The sequence below is a fragment of the Pseudophryne corroboree genome, chromosome 3, assembly GCF_028390025.1.
Source record: "Pseudophryne corroboree isolate aPseCor3 chromosome 3, aPseCor3.hap2, whole genome shotgun sequence".
Taxonomy (NCBI): Eukaryota; Metazoa; Chordata; class Amphibia; order Anura; family Myobatrachidae; genus Pseudophryne; species Pseudophryne corroboree.
In genome coordinates this window covers 77,590,044-77,604,832 of record NC_086446.1, presented here as the reverse complement: position 1 = coordinate 77,604,832, position 14,789 = coordinate 77,590,044, and positions in this window count along the sequence as shown.

Here is a 14,789-nt window from a genome sequence, read left to right as displayed (position 1 = left end):
TGCTGACTTGCCTGCGCAAGAACGTGTGGTTTCGCGCGCAACACGTGCCAGGTCTGGAGAATGGGGTCGCTGACGCACTATCACGAGGGCAATGGGATAGGTTTTGCTTGTTAGCTCCCGAGGCCGACGACCGGAGTTTTCATTGTCCCGGTTATGTCTGGCAGGTCATCGGGCCGGACTGGAGGGTCTAGCACTGCGATCGGTCGCGCCATCCACACTTAAGGCTTACGACCAAGCCTGGAGCGAATGGGAAGAATTTGCTAGAGGACGGAAGCAACGAGGTAAGAGCGGGCATCAGATGATGCTTTCTTTTATTTGGCAGCTTTATGTTTCGGGTAGGTCTAGAGCGGTGGTTTCCCGGTACTTGGCTGGCATTGCGTTCTTCTGCAGAATTAAGGGCGTTCCCGATGTGACAAAAAGTGGGATTCTGCTTAGGGCGATGAAAGGATGGGCGCGCGTTGCACCTACGCCGCCTGACAGGAGGCGGCCCATTGATGCGGCCTTGTTGCCGGGCATCATTGGGGCGGTCGGAGACATCGCGTCGTCCATGTTTGAATCGCTGCTTTTTAGATTGGCGTTCTCCATGGCTTACCACGGTGCATTTAGGATATCGGAGTTGGTAGCGCCTTCTAAGCAAATGGATTTGCGCATGCTAGAAGGGGACGTGGTAGTGAGTGGGAGGTCCTTGCTGTGCAGATTGCGACGCTCTAAGACGGACCAAGTGGGGAAAGGCCGATGGGTCACCTTGGTTCCGGCACTTGAGGAGAGCATATGCCCAGTACGGTTGGCAGTGCAATATGAGGCAGTAAGGCCCGACTGTCGTGGGTCGTGGTTGCTGCACTATGACGGGCTGCCAGTAACGAAGTTTCAATTTCGGTGGATGATGGGTCGCTGTCTGACGAGCTTGGGCCTTTCACCCTCCCACTTCGGTACACACTCCTTCCGCATAGGGGCTGCGACGGCGGCTGCGGCAGCGGGCTTTTCAGAGACGCAAATCCAGGCGGTGGGACGATGGAAGTCGTCCTGTTATAAGCGATACATTCGCCCCGTCGCCTGAGATATTTTGCTCAGGCGTAGTTTGTTTTATTAAACTTAGAGTAAGATCATGTTGGTTGTTTTTCTTCATATGTTATGTTTACTGTACGTTGGTCTGTTTACCCGTGTGTGATCCTACTCAGGGATTAGCCACTCGCCGCTGCTGGCGTGAGCCGGCAGCGGGGGTCTGGAGTTATTTTGCGATTTTTGCCTGACTTGACGGACTGAATTCTAATCATTAATTCGGCTGATCTGTTCTAATCTAAGTCCCTCAGCAGGTTTTATGCTTTCACCTCCAGCTGAGTTACTTCATGTTTTACCCTTTTTATACCCCCCCCCCCTATTTAATTTTGTTTTGTTTCTTTTACCTTTCCCTTCGTGTGTTAATGTTTTGCTTCAAATCAGCTAGAAGCTCGTGAGATCGGCTAGGCCGTGACTGCTGCGATAATTGGAAGCAAATACATTTTTTCTTTTTGGCAGATCCTTCAGGTTAACTCAATTACAAGCTATGGCGTAGAATTCTAGTAACCAATTTTACCCTTTTTCCTCCTCTTCAGGTTGTTTTGCTGATGGCTTGCCCGTTTGGGTGGTCGGCCACTCGTATGTCTTTTGGGCAGCAAGGTTTTTGGCCTCTGATAGGACTCTGAGTTTTCCTGGAGGTCTGGGTATCAGATGGCTTGGTTGGCGAGGAATGATGTGGAAAGATCTTATGGGTAGACTAGTCAGTCAGGCCAGCAAGCATGGAATGCCCGAGGTTCTGGTTGTCCACTTAGGTGGCAACGACCTAGGGAAGAGGACTTCCTTGGAGTTACGGTGGGCCATGATACAAGATCTGGCAAGGGTGGCCGCAGCATGGACCAATTACGTATTGGTATTTTCCCTGATGGTGCCAAGGTTAAGTTGGCGAGGTGTGGAGGACGGACGCGTAATAGATGAGGCCAGGAAGAAGGTGAATGGGGCGGTGGCGAAGTGGGTCCTTTCCCACGGAGGCAAAGTGGTTCGCCACCCTAGGATTCGGTTCCGAGAGAGTCACCTTTTTCGGCCTGATGGTGTACATCTATCCAATGAGGGGATGATGTTTTACCTGGAGGATCTGTTCCTAGTGTTGCAGGAGTTAGGGTAGGTTATGGTGGCGGTGCGAGGACTCTGGGATGGAGTCTTTCGCTTTTGGCGGAAAAGAACGGCAGTTTGTAGTTGTATGGTTTTTTATAGGTAGTAAGTTTCAGTGCTATATGGTTTAGGTGCACTCACCTCCATCGACTTAATGGCCGCTCGACCACCCATCCGGGAGGCAGCGGCAGGGCACCCAGGAGCGGTGGGAAGTCACTGTGGGGGTTGTGTTGACACCTATTACCGATTTTGATAGGGTGTTGGACGGTTCGGTCAGTTTACCATTTTAAGTTTAACAATAGTTTAATTGAGCCGTTCTTTTTTCTGCCACCATTATGCCGGCTGATTCGGCATCTTAACAAACTTTTTTCCAATTACAGGTTTTGCTATGGTTAGGGTCAAATAAATAGCTAGCAATTTTTCTGCCAAAATCAAGCCTCCGTGTCTTTATTTACTGGTATAAGAGGTAACTAAGGTTTACCTGAAAAAAGGGGGTCCACCAAATATCACTAGGATGTTTAGGAGAGAGAATTGACTACATAGGAAAGGAATGGGTTAAACATCCTGTGAGGGGTGGACCTAGCTGTGAGGAAGTACAGCCCTTAAGAAAAGGGGAGGGTTAGGATATATATAGGCCAGGTGTGGCCATTTTGGGTCTCTTTGCTCATGATTTGCCTTCCCGCCCTCCCTCCCTATGGGTAGAGGTTGTGTTTTTGACACGGAGTGCAGTTGGCGTCTAATTGTTTGGCTGGGTTTATCGTTGGCTATTTATCGGCAGAAAAGAACGGCAGTTTGTAGTTGTATGGTTTTTTATAGGTAGTAAGTTTCAGTGCTATATGGTTTAGGTGCACTCACCTCCATCGACTTAATGGCCGCTCGACCACCCATCCGGGAGGCAGCGGCAGGGCACCCAGGAGCGGTGGGAAGTCACTGTAGGGGTTGTGTTGACACCTATTACCGATTTTGATAGGGTGTTGGACGGTTCGGTCAGTTTACCATTTTAAGTTTAACAATAGTTTAATTGAGCCGTTCTTTTTTCTGCCACCATTATGCCGGCTGATTCGGCATCTTAACAAACTTTTTTCCAATTACAGGTTTTGCTATGGTTAGGGTCAAATAAATAGCTAGCAATTTTTCTGCCAAAATCAAGTCTCCGTGTCTTTATTTACTGGTATAAGAGGTAACTAAGGTTTACCTGAAAAAGGGGGTCCACCAAATATCACTAGGATGTTTAGAGAATGAAATGAGCGCTGTTGTAATACAAGCTGTAGACAGTAGATGTCAGTAGTACTCTAGTTTAGTATTAATCCCATGTTTTGCTTAATAAGACGTCTACATTAATTGGCAGGATAAAGTGCAGATTATGGTTAGGACTGGAGGAGCCTCGATTTTGTTGGGCTGGTTTTTCAATGAAGATTAAAGACTATACCGTGTATAGGGGGCATTCATCAAAGATCTAAATGTTAATAACAAAGGTTAATAATATACAGTATTAATAAATAAGCTGTTAAAATATATAAAATGCATACCTCCCAACCACCCTGCTTTTGGACACTGTGCCTCTGTCTCATCCAGCACAGTAGAGCAGCTGGCGAACACTGAATAGATGCCATGTGCATTCACGAGGTTCTACATTTGCAATAATTCTGGTCATTTGAGATGAAACACAGAAAATGTGAAAAAAAATAAAATAAAGGAACGGGGCTTAACATTTTTTGTGTTGACCATTTCATGTTGACTTAATGCATGTAGACCATATGGGGTCGACCACAGGTCTATGGGTACCAGAAAGTGTGGGGGTTTCTTCAGTAGAGTTAATATGGGCAGGGAGGCATGACGAGGATTTCAGGACACATAGGGTTTATTTAGGGCATAACAGATATTTAATAAAGTGGCATGGTTTACGAGGAGACTTAGGGGTATATTCAATAAGAGTCGGATCCATTCCGACATGCAGTTGTCGGAATGGGTCTGACAACCCCTATTCAATGGACGGCCAATTCCGACTGTCGGATTTGGCCGTACACAGGGTCCTGTCCTGCTGCTGCTGTCAGCGGCTGCGCTGACAGCAGCGGCCAAGGATGCAGAGGGACATGTCTGGGGCGGCGGGGGGAGGCGCTGCAGGGAGAGAGGTGCCTGCGGACGGCGGGGGGAGCTGGCAGTGGCCAGGGATGCAGATGGTGGCGGGGGTAAGCTGGGCGGCGGGGGGAGCAGAGATCGGCGGCCAGCGGGAGGAGCTGGCTGCGGGGGGACATGTCTGGGGCGGCGGGGGGAGGCGCTGCAGGGAGAGAGGTGCTTGCGGATGGCGGGGGGGGACATGTCTGCGGCGGCGGGGGGAGGCGCTGCAGGGAGAGAGGAGCCTGTCCGGTAGACAGCCAGGCACCTTTTTCCCTGCAGCGCCACCCCCCGCCTCCGCAGACATGTCCCCCCGCAGCCAGCTCCCCCCGCCGGCCATCGATCTCAGCTCCCCCAGCCGCCCGCAGCACTGCTTGTCTCCTCACCTCAATCCGACTTGTTTTCAAGTCGGATTGAGTTTGTCGGAAAGGGGGCCAAAACCTGTCGGATTTGGCCCCATTTCCGACAGAAGCACGTGGATCGGCGGAATAGCCAACTTGTCGGAAAAAAACAGCCCCTATTGAATAGGTCGGATCCCCTTCCGACCTATTTCTGTCGGAAACTGCCGTCCTTCCGACAAGACGGCAGCTTCCGTCAGTTATTGAATACACCCCTTAGTGCAGGTATGCCCCCAAGCATTAGTGAGTGGACATGATCTGACCAGGTTATGGTTAATATATATTGTAATATGGATGTGGTATATTTGGTCCATAGTCACAATCTAGACATTTATCATGTTGACATGGTTGATATTTCGACACTGAATATGCCAACATGTTCTTAATGTCAACATTGACCGTGGTGATATTCAGTGTGTAGACGCTGATATTATGTTGACACTGATATTATGTTGACATGGGAGTTTTGTTATAATTGTATACCTAACCCTAACAGAAAATCTGACCATAACCTAACCCTAAAACCTAATTGTAACCCTAACAGTGACCCTAACCCTAACGGTAACCCTAACCTAGAGGCATAACCAGAGCTTTGAAAGGCCCCATAGTCCGCTCTCCATTGAGACTTCTCTCCACAGTGGTTGTTCATTTTATGCCTCATAATATTGATTTACTTCATTTTATGCAATACACAGTAATAGTGACCTAGGGGCTAATTCAGACTTGATCGTTGCTGTGCGTTTTCGCACAGCGGGCAATCAGGTCTAAACTGCGCAGGCGCTGCAGTGAGCCAGCGCATGCCAGAGATACGATCGGCATCTCAGCCCAGCGATCGCCTCTGCCTGATTGTCAGGAAGAGGCGTTCGCTGGGCGGGAGGGGGCGGGCCGGTGGTTTAGGGACACGATCTGGCCAACGCTGGCGTGTCTGGACCGTGCGGGGGGCGGGCTGCGGCGGTTGCGTGATGTCACATGCAGTCGCTGTGACCCGGAGAGCGTCAGGTAGCTCCCTGCCAGTGCGCACTGCGGCGATGCTTTTGTACCTCTGCGGCGGGAGGAGGGCCAGACATGTGGGGCGGACTAGCCCTGTGCTGGGCCTCCCCCCACATGTCAGGGTGGCTGATCGTAGCCGTGCAAAATTTTGCACGGCTATGATCAGGTCTGAATTAGCCTCCTAGTTCATTGTATGCCCCATAGCAGTGAGCTAGTTCACTGTATGCCCCACAGCAATGAGTAAGTTAATTGTAGCCCCATAGCAGTGAACTAGTTAATTTTAGTCCCATAGCAGTGATCTAGTTCATTGTATGCCCCATAGCAGTGAGCTACTTCATTTTAGCCCCATAGCAGTGAGCTAGTTCATTGTATGCCCCATAGCAGTGAGCTAGTTCGCTGTATGCCCCATAGCAGTAAGCTAGTTCATTGTATGCCCCGTAGCAGCGAGCTAGTTCATTGTATGCCCCATAGCAGTGAGCTAGCTCATTGTATGCCCCATAGCAGTGAGCTAGTTCATTGTATGCCCCATAGCAGTGAGCTAGTTCATTGTATGCCCCATAGCAGTGAGCTAGTTCATTGTATGCCCCATAGCAGTGAGCTAGTTCATTGTATGCCCCATAGCAGTGAGCTAGTTCATTGTATGCCCCATAGCAGTGAGCTAGTTCGCTGTATGCCCCATAGCAGTAAGCTAGTTCATTGTATGCCCCGTAGCAGTGAGCTAGTTCATTGTATGCCCCGTAGCAGTGAGCTAGTTCATTGTATGCCCCATAGCAGTGAGCTAGTTCATTGTATGCCCCATAGCAGTGAGCTAGTTCATTGTATGCCCCATAGCAGTGAGCTAGTTCATTGTATGCCCCATAGCAGTGATCTAGTTCATTGTATGCCTCATAGCAGTGAGCTAGTTTGCTGTATGCCCATAGCAGTGATCTAGTTCATTGTATGCCCCATAGCAGTGAGCTAGTTTGCTGTATGCTCCATAGCAGTGAGCTAGTTCGCGGTATGCCCCATAGCAGTGAGCTAGTTCATTGTATGCCCCATAGCAGTGAGCTAGTTTGCTGTATGCCCCATAGCAGTGAGCTAGTTCATTGTATGCCCCATAGCAGTGAGCTAGTTCGCTGTATGCTCCATAGCAGTGATCTAGTTCGTGGTATGCCCCATAGCAGTGAGCTAGTTCATTGTATGCCCCATAGCAGTGAGCTAGTTCGCTGTATGCCCCATAGCAGTGAGCTAGTTTGCTGTATGCCCCATTGCAGTGAGCTAGTTCATTGTATGCCCCATAGCAGTGAGCTAGTTCGCTGTATGCTCCATAGCAGTGAGCTAGTTCGCGGTATGCCCCATAACAGTGAGCTAGTTCATTGTATGCCCCATAGCAGTGAGCTAGTTCGCTGTATGCCCCATAGCAGTGAGCTAGTTTTCTGTATGCCCCATAGCAGTGAGCTAGTTTGCTGTATGCCCCATAGCAGTGAGCTAGTTCATTGTATGCCCCATAGCACTGAGCTAGTTCGCTGTATGCCCCATAGCAGTGAGCTAGTTTGCTGTATGCCCCATAGCAGTGAGCTAGTTCATTGTATGCCCCATAGCAGTGAGCTAGTTCGCTGTATGCTCCATAGCAGTGAGCTAGTTCGCGGTATGCCCCATAGCAGTGAGCTAGTTAATTGTATGCCCCATAGCAGTGAGCTAGTTCGCTGTATGCCCCATAGCAGTGAGCTAGTTCGCTGTATGCCCCATAGCAGTGAGCTAGTTCATTGTATGCCCCATAGAATTGCAGTAGCTCACACAGTGCCACCGGCTCATATAAATGCCACATTGTATTTCCCACAGTGAACAATAGGACACATTGTAGTCCTGCCAGTACACATTATGGCACACAGCGGTGGGGAGCAACCAGCACCTACATGAGGGGTTACTTACTATTGTAGGACATTCTATTTTCAATGGAGATTTTCTTAATTCAGGCATGCTGTCCCTTTCTGGGACAGTCCTAATCTAATAGTTCAATTTGGGCCCCATAGCAATGCACCCCTTGCACCCACTATAGTTACACCCACGCCCTCACTTTAACAGTAACTCTAGTAACCAGAGCTGGATAAAAGGGGGTGCCCAGGGGGTCAGTACCCCGGGCCCCCCTGTCTTAATGGGCCCCCCCCCCGGTCGGAGCTCTGCACCGCTCTTCAGGTTGCCGGGGCAGGAGAGATCCTTGGTGCCAGGGGAGGAGTGCGGCTGTGCATGCGGCTTCCTCCCCCCTCCTCTTGGGCAGCACGGTCAGGGACTCTCCAGCAATCTACAGCCTTCGCTGCTGCCAGGAGAGATGCTGCTGGCGGCGGAGGCTGGAGATTGGTTGACTCAGTCCCTGACCGGGCTGCCCGAGAGGAGGGGGGAGGAAGCCGCATGCACAGCCGCACTCCTCCCCCGTCACCGTGGATCCCTCCTGTCCCTGCATCCTGGTGTCTTCTCTTCTCCCCTTGTTGCAGCGCGGCTCCCGTTGCCTATGACCAGGGGAGTAGGGGGGTATGGGAGCTGGTGGTCAGCAGGGGGTGCCCTCCTGTCTTGAGTGTGCCCTGGGCCCCCCGAGGGCTTAATCTGGCCCTGACCCTAGTGCTAACTAGAGATGAGCGGGTTCGGTTTCCGAGAAACCGAACCCCCCTGAACTTCACTCTTTTTACACGGGTCCGAGCCATACTCGGATTCTCCCGTATGGCTCGGTTAACCCGAGCGCGCCCGAACGTCATCATCCCGCTGACGGATTCTCGCGAGATTCGGATTCTATATAAGCAGCCGCGCGTCGCCGCCATTTTCACACGTGCATTGAGATTGATAGGGAGAGGACGTGGCTGGCGTCCTCTCCGTTTATTTATATACGAGATGTCACAACTGAGGGCCTGAGCTGACGGGAGGCAGCCTCAGTTGTAGGGGCTGAGATGTACCGGAACCTGGGAGGTTGTATCAGACCCCTGGACATGTAAGTAACATGAATAATAACTGCCCGAAGGCGTGACCACGACAACTTAGATAAAAGTCAATGATGTTTATTATGACAACTCCGCATCACAGCAGCAATAAAGAAAACGTAAAAGTCAGCAAAGAATAAATACAGTTCCTGAGTACTACAGCATGGCAGGAGCCACAGGGCACTGGTAGTGTGAGATAGTTCTTATGATCTTCTAGATGGAAAGTCCTTACCAGGCCCGGCTGTAGCAATGGAGATAACCCAGGATTGTACCAGCTGGTGTTCCAGGAAGAGCTGGGTTGCTGAAGGTAAAACAGCTGCTGTGGATACTGGCTGGAACCAGACTGTTGTTAGCACGGAGTGGATACTGGCTGGAACCAGTTAAATAATAAATGAACTTTGGGAGCGATGAAATGTGAACTGAAATGTAGAACTTGAGAGCGGAGAAATAATAATTCCGGTGGAGAGTGGTAAAGTGTAGAAAGGACACCGGCCCTTTAAGGGAAGCTGTATTCTGCTGGAAGCTGAGGCTGGAAGCAGGTAGTGTTGTAGCTGGAAACAGATGAATCCACAATGGATTGGAGAGTCAGGCTACACCGCAGGTGGAATGCTGGTGCGGGTCTCTATGGTGGAAGTCTTGAGACAGGAGCTGGAACCTGGAAGACAATCATAGAAGAGAGACAAACAGGAACTAGGTTTGACAACCAAAGCACTGACGTCTTCCTTGCTCAGGCACAGCTTACTTATACCTGCAGCAAGGAAGGGGTTGGCTAGGCAATTATGCAAATCAACAATACAAACAGCAGATTGGTGGAAATGATCAGATGACAGAATCCAAGATGGCTGCGCCCATGCAGACACTTGGAGGGAAGTTTGGTTTGTAATCCATGTGGTCTGGGAAACAGTAATGGCGGCGCCGGCCAGCGGAGACAGGAAACGCCAGGCTGATAGATGCACATTTAACCACGCGGGCACAGCGGAGGCCGCGGCTGATGAAAACACCACTCTGACACTCTGCATGTGGAAACTCAGGAACAGCGGAATCTGGTCCTGGAACGCTGAGCCCGCCTTAGGAGGCATCTGAAGGGTAAGTAATGGCGTCCAGATACCCGGATCGTGACAGCACCCCCCCCTTTAGGAGTGGCCCCAGGACACTTCTTAGGCTTTAAAGGAAACTTTGCGTGGAAATTCCGGACCAAGGCAGGAGCATGGACGTCAGAGGCATTGGTCCAAGAGCGTTCTTCAGGACCATAGCCCTTCCAGTCAATGAGATACTGAAGTTGACCGTAACGGTGACGTGAGTCCAGGATCTTGGCCACTTCATACTCAACGCCTCGTTGAGTTTGGACTTTCGGAGTTGGTGGAAGTGAGGAATGAAACCGATTCAAGATTAGCGGTTTCAACAGGGAAACATGGAATGTCCTGGGTATTTTTAAGAAGGGAGGTAACTGGAGTCTGTAAGCAACAGGATTGATGACTTGATCAATTTTAAAAGGACCGATGTAGCGAGGTGCAAACTTCATACTGGGAACTCTTAACCTCAAATTCTTCGTGGATAACCATACCCGATCACCCACCTTGAGAGCAGGAACTGCTCGACGCTTCTTATCCGCAAACTTCTTGTACCTGAACGATGCCTTGAGCAGAGCTGATCGTACGCTCTTCCAGATATTGGCAAACTGATGCAAGGTGATATCCACTGCGGGAACAGAAGTTGCTGGAAGCGGTTGGAACTCAGGGACTTTAGGGTGGAATCCAAAGTTGGTGAAGAATGGTGTTGAAGAAGATGAAGAATGATACTGGTTGTTATGACAGAACTCGGCCCAGGGAAGTAATTGAACCCAGTCATCTTGAGAGGAGGACACATAGATGCGGAGGAAGGCCTCCAAGTCCTGATTCACCCTCTCAGTTTGACCATTGGTCTGAGGATGGTAAGCCGTGGAAAACTTTAACTTGACTTGGAGGACTTGACATAAACTTCGCCAGAATTTGGCTGTGAATTGAACTCCTCGATCTGAGATAATTTCTTCTGGAAGACCGTGGAGTCGGAAGATCTCTTGTATGAATACTTGAGCCAACTTGGAAGCTGACGGAAGACCGGTGAGAGGAATGAAGTGTGCCATCTTGGTGAACCGGTCAACTACCACCCAGATGGTATTGAACTTGTTGCACATGGGCAAATCTGTAATAAAATCCATCGACAAATGGGTCCATGGTCGACGGGGAACAGATAGTGGAACCAGTTGCCCCGCAGGCGACTGGCGGGATACTTTATGTTGAGCACACTTTGGGCAAGATGCAATAAACTCCAAAACGTCCTTTTTCAGAGTTGGCCACCAATAGGACCTAGAGATAAACTCCAGGGTTTTTTGGATACCTGTATGTCCGGCAAAACGGGAAGCATGGGCCCAATGCATGAGCTTCTTCCTTAGTGTCGGTTTCACAAAACTTTTCCCTGATGGGGGCGTAGAGTCCATCCCTACCGTGGAGAATGCCAACGGATTTATAATAGGATGCTTGTCTGAAGACTCTGACTCATTTTCTTGCTCCCATGAGCGGGAAAGGGCATCGGCCTTGCGATTCTGAGAGCCCGGACAGAACTGGAGTTTAAAGTCGAACCTGGAAAAGAAAAGTGCCCATCTGGCCTGACGAGGGTTGAGACATTGTGCGCCTTTTAGATATAGAAGGTTCTTGTGGTCTGTAAGAATGGTGATTGAATGAGAAGCTCCCTCCAACAGATATCTCCACTCCTCTAGAGCGAGCTTGATGGCTAGCAACTCCTGGTCGCCAATGGCATAGTTGCGCTCCGCTGGGGAGAACTTCCGTGAGAAGAAACTGCAAGGATGTAAATGACCATCTTTAGCCCTCTGAGATAACACCGCTCCTACTCCAACGGAGGAGGCATCCACCTCTAAGATGAAAGGAGAGTCGACGTCAGGTTGTTTCAGGACAGGTGCAGAGATGAACCTCTGTTTTAAAAGATGAAAAGCTTGCATGGCTTCTTCAGACCACTTGGACGGGTTAGCACCCTTCTTGGTGAAAGCAGTAATAGGCGCCACAATGGTGGAAAAGTCTCGTATAAACTTTCGGTAATAATTGGCGAACCCTAAGAACCTCTGGACCCCTTTGAGGGTTAAGGGTACTGGCCAATTCTGGATTGCTTGTAGTTTCTCAGGATCCATCTCTAGTCCGGAACCGGACACAATGTACCCTAGAAACGGAATGGACTTGACTTCAAAGGCGCATTTCTCTAATTTGCAGTAGAGATGATTGACACGGAGACGGGACAGAACCTCCTTTACCCAGAAACGATGTTCCTCTAAATTGTTGGCAAAAATGAGGATATCATCTAGATAGACCACGACATGACGGTATAGAATGTCTCTGAAGATCTCATTGACGAAATGCTGGAAGACAGCTGGAGCATTGCTCAATCCGAAGGGCATGACGAGGTACTCATAATGTCCGTCACGGGTGTTAAATGCGGTCTTCCACTCGTCACCCTCACGGATCCGGATGAGATTGTATGCACCTCTCAGGTCCAGCTTTGTAAAGATGGTAGCTCCGCTAACTCTGTCAAAGAGCTCAGTAATCAGGGGTAAAGGATAGCGGTTCTTGATGGTAATGTCGTTCAAACCTCTGTAGTCGATGCACGGCCGCAGACCACCATCTTTCTTCTTTACAAAAAAGAAGCCTGCGCCGGCTGGAGAAGAAGAAGGTCGAATGAACCCCTTTGCTAGGTTCTCTTTTATGTATTCCTCCATAGAATGCGTCTCGGGGAGAGACAACGGATAAGTTCGGCCTCGAGGTGGAACCTTCCCTGGAACGAGATCAATCGGGCAGTCCCATTCTCTATGAGGGGGAAGGATATCAGCAGAAGCTTTACTGAACACATCCGTGAAATCTTGATATGGAGGAGGTGGAACATCAGACGACCTGGGGGAGGAGGAACAGACAGGCAACACTTTAAACAAACATGTCTTAGTACAGGAGGAACCCCATGCCAGGATTTGCGTAGTCGTCCAATCAATTGTAGGATTGTGAAGACGGAGCCATGGAAGGCCCAGGACCACAGGATGTGTGGCTCTTGGAATCACTAAAAGTGAAATAAGTTCGGAATGAAGAACTCCCACTCTCAGACGAACTGGTAGAGTCCTTAGAGAAATAACTGTATCAAAAATTTTACTGCCATCCACAGCAGTTAAGGAAAAGGACGAAGGAAGTCTCTTGGTGGGTAGGGACCACCGTTTAACATAGGCTTCGGTAATAAAGTTCCCAGCTGCTCCGGAATCCAGGAGGGCAATGACGTTCTGATAACGTTGAGCAACTTGAAGCGAGACTGGGAGGTTACAATCTTGAGGAGATGGAGAGGAGATCATTACTCCTAGCCGGCCCTCTCCTTGGCGAGCTAGGATTTGGAGTTTCCCGGACGTTTGGGACAGGCATTAATGGTGTGAGACGGAGCTGCACAGTACAAACAGAGAAACTCGGAGAGACGTCTTCGGCGCTCAGCAGGAGTTAAACGGGAACGGCCAATTTGCATGGGTTCATCTTTAGTTGGTGACAGTTGGCGAGGAGGAGGAGCAGAAGATTTTGGAGCAGATGATCTTCCACGCTCAGTTGCTCTCTCTCTGAAACGTAAGTCAACTTTCGTACAAAGTGAGATTAACTCATCTAACTTGGAGGGTAAGTCTCTGGTAGCTAACTCATCTTTGATACGCTCGGATAAACCATGCCAGAATGCAGCATACAGGGCCTCGTCGTTCCATGCCAGTTCGGATGCCAGGATCTGGAACTGTATAAGATATTGTCCTACAGTACGTGATCCCTGGCGTAAACGGAGAATCTCAGACGAAGCTGAAGTTACCCGGCCTGGCTCGTCGAAGATGCGCCTGAATGTTGACACGAATGCAGTGTAAGAAGATAGCAGGGTGTCGGACCTCTCCCATAACGGTGATGCCCAATCGAGGGCTGAGCCACTGAGAAGAGAAATAATGTAGGCAATTTTTGTACGGTCACTGGGGAAATTGCCAGGTTGTAGCTCAAACTGAATCTCACACTGGTTGAGAAATCCCCTGCAGAATCTTGGAGATCCGTCAAATTTTGCTGGCGTTGGAAGATGAAGACGTGGAGCAGGAATGGGTAAGGTGGGTGGGGTTATAGCTGGAGTCACTGTGGTTGACGCACCAGACGCGCCTGATCCACGGAGAGTGGTCTGAATCCCATCCAGCCGAGTAGAGAGATCCTGGAGACAGCGGATGATGTGGCCCTGTGCAGCCTCCTGATGTTCTAGTCGGGCTGCCAGTTCTTGCATCGGCCTGGCCGCTTGATCCTGGTCTCCGGCTGGATTCATTAGGTCAGTGCTTACTGTCACAACTGAGGGCCTGAGCTGACGGGAGGCAGCCTCAGTTGTAGGGGCTGAGATGTACCGGAACCTGGGAGGTTGTATCAGACCCCTGGACATGTAAGTAACATGAATAATAACTGCCCGAAGGCGTGACCACGACAACTTAGATAAAAGTCAATGATGTTTATTATGACAACTCCGCATCACAGCAGCAATAAAGAAAACGTAAAAGTCAGCAAAGAATAAATACAGTTCCTGAGTACTACAGCATGGCAGGAGCCACAGGGCACTGGTAGTGTGAGATAGTTCTTATGATCTTCTAGATGGAAAGTCCTTACCAGGCCCGGCTGTAGCAATGGAGATAACCCAGGATTGTACCAGCTGGTGTTCCAGGAAGAGCTGGGTTGCTGAAGGTAAAACAGCTGCTGTGGATACTGGCTGGAACCAGACTGTTGTTAGCACGGAGTGGATACTGGCTGGAACCAGTTAAATAATAAATGAACTTTGGGAGCGATGAAATGTGAACTGAAATGTAGAACTTGAGAGCGGAGAAATAATAATTCCGGTGGAGAGTGGTAAAGTGTAGAAAGGACACCGGCCCTTTAAGGGAAGCTGTATTCTGCTGGAAGCTGAGGCTGGAAGCAGGTAGTGTTGTAGCTGGAAACAGATGAATCCACAATGGATTGGAGAGTCAGGCTACACCGCAGGTGGAATGCTGGTGCGGGTCTCTATGGTGGAAGTCTTGAGACAGGAGCTGGAACCTGGAAGACAATCATAGAAGAGAGACAAACAGGAACTAGGTTTGACAACCAAAGCACTGACGTCTTCCTTGCTCAGGCACAGCTTA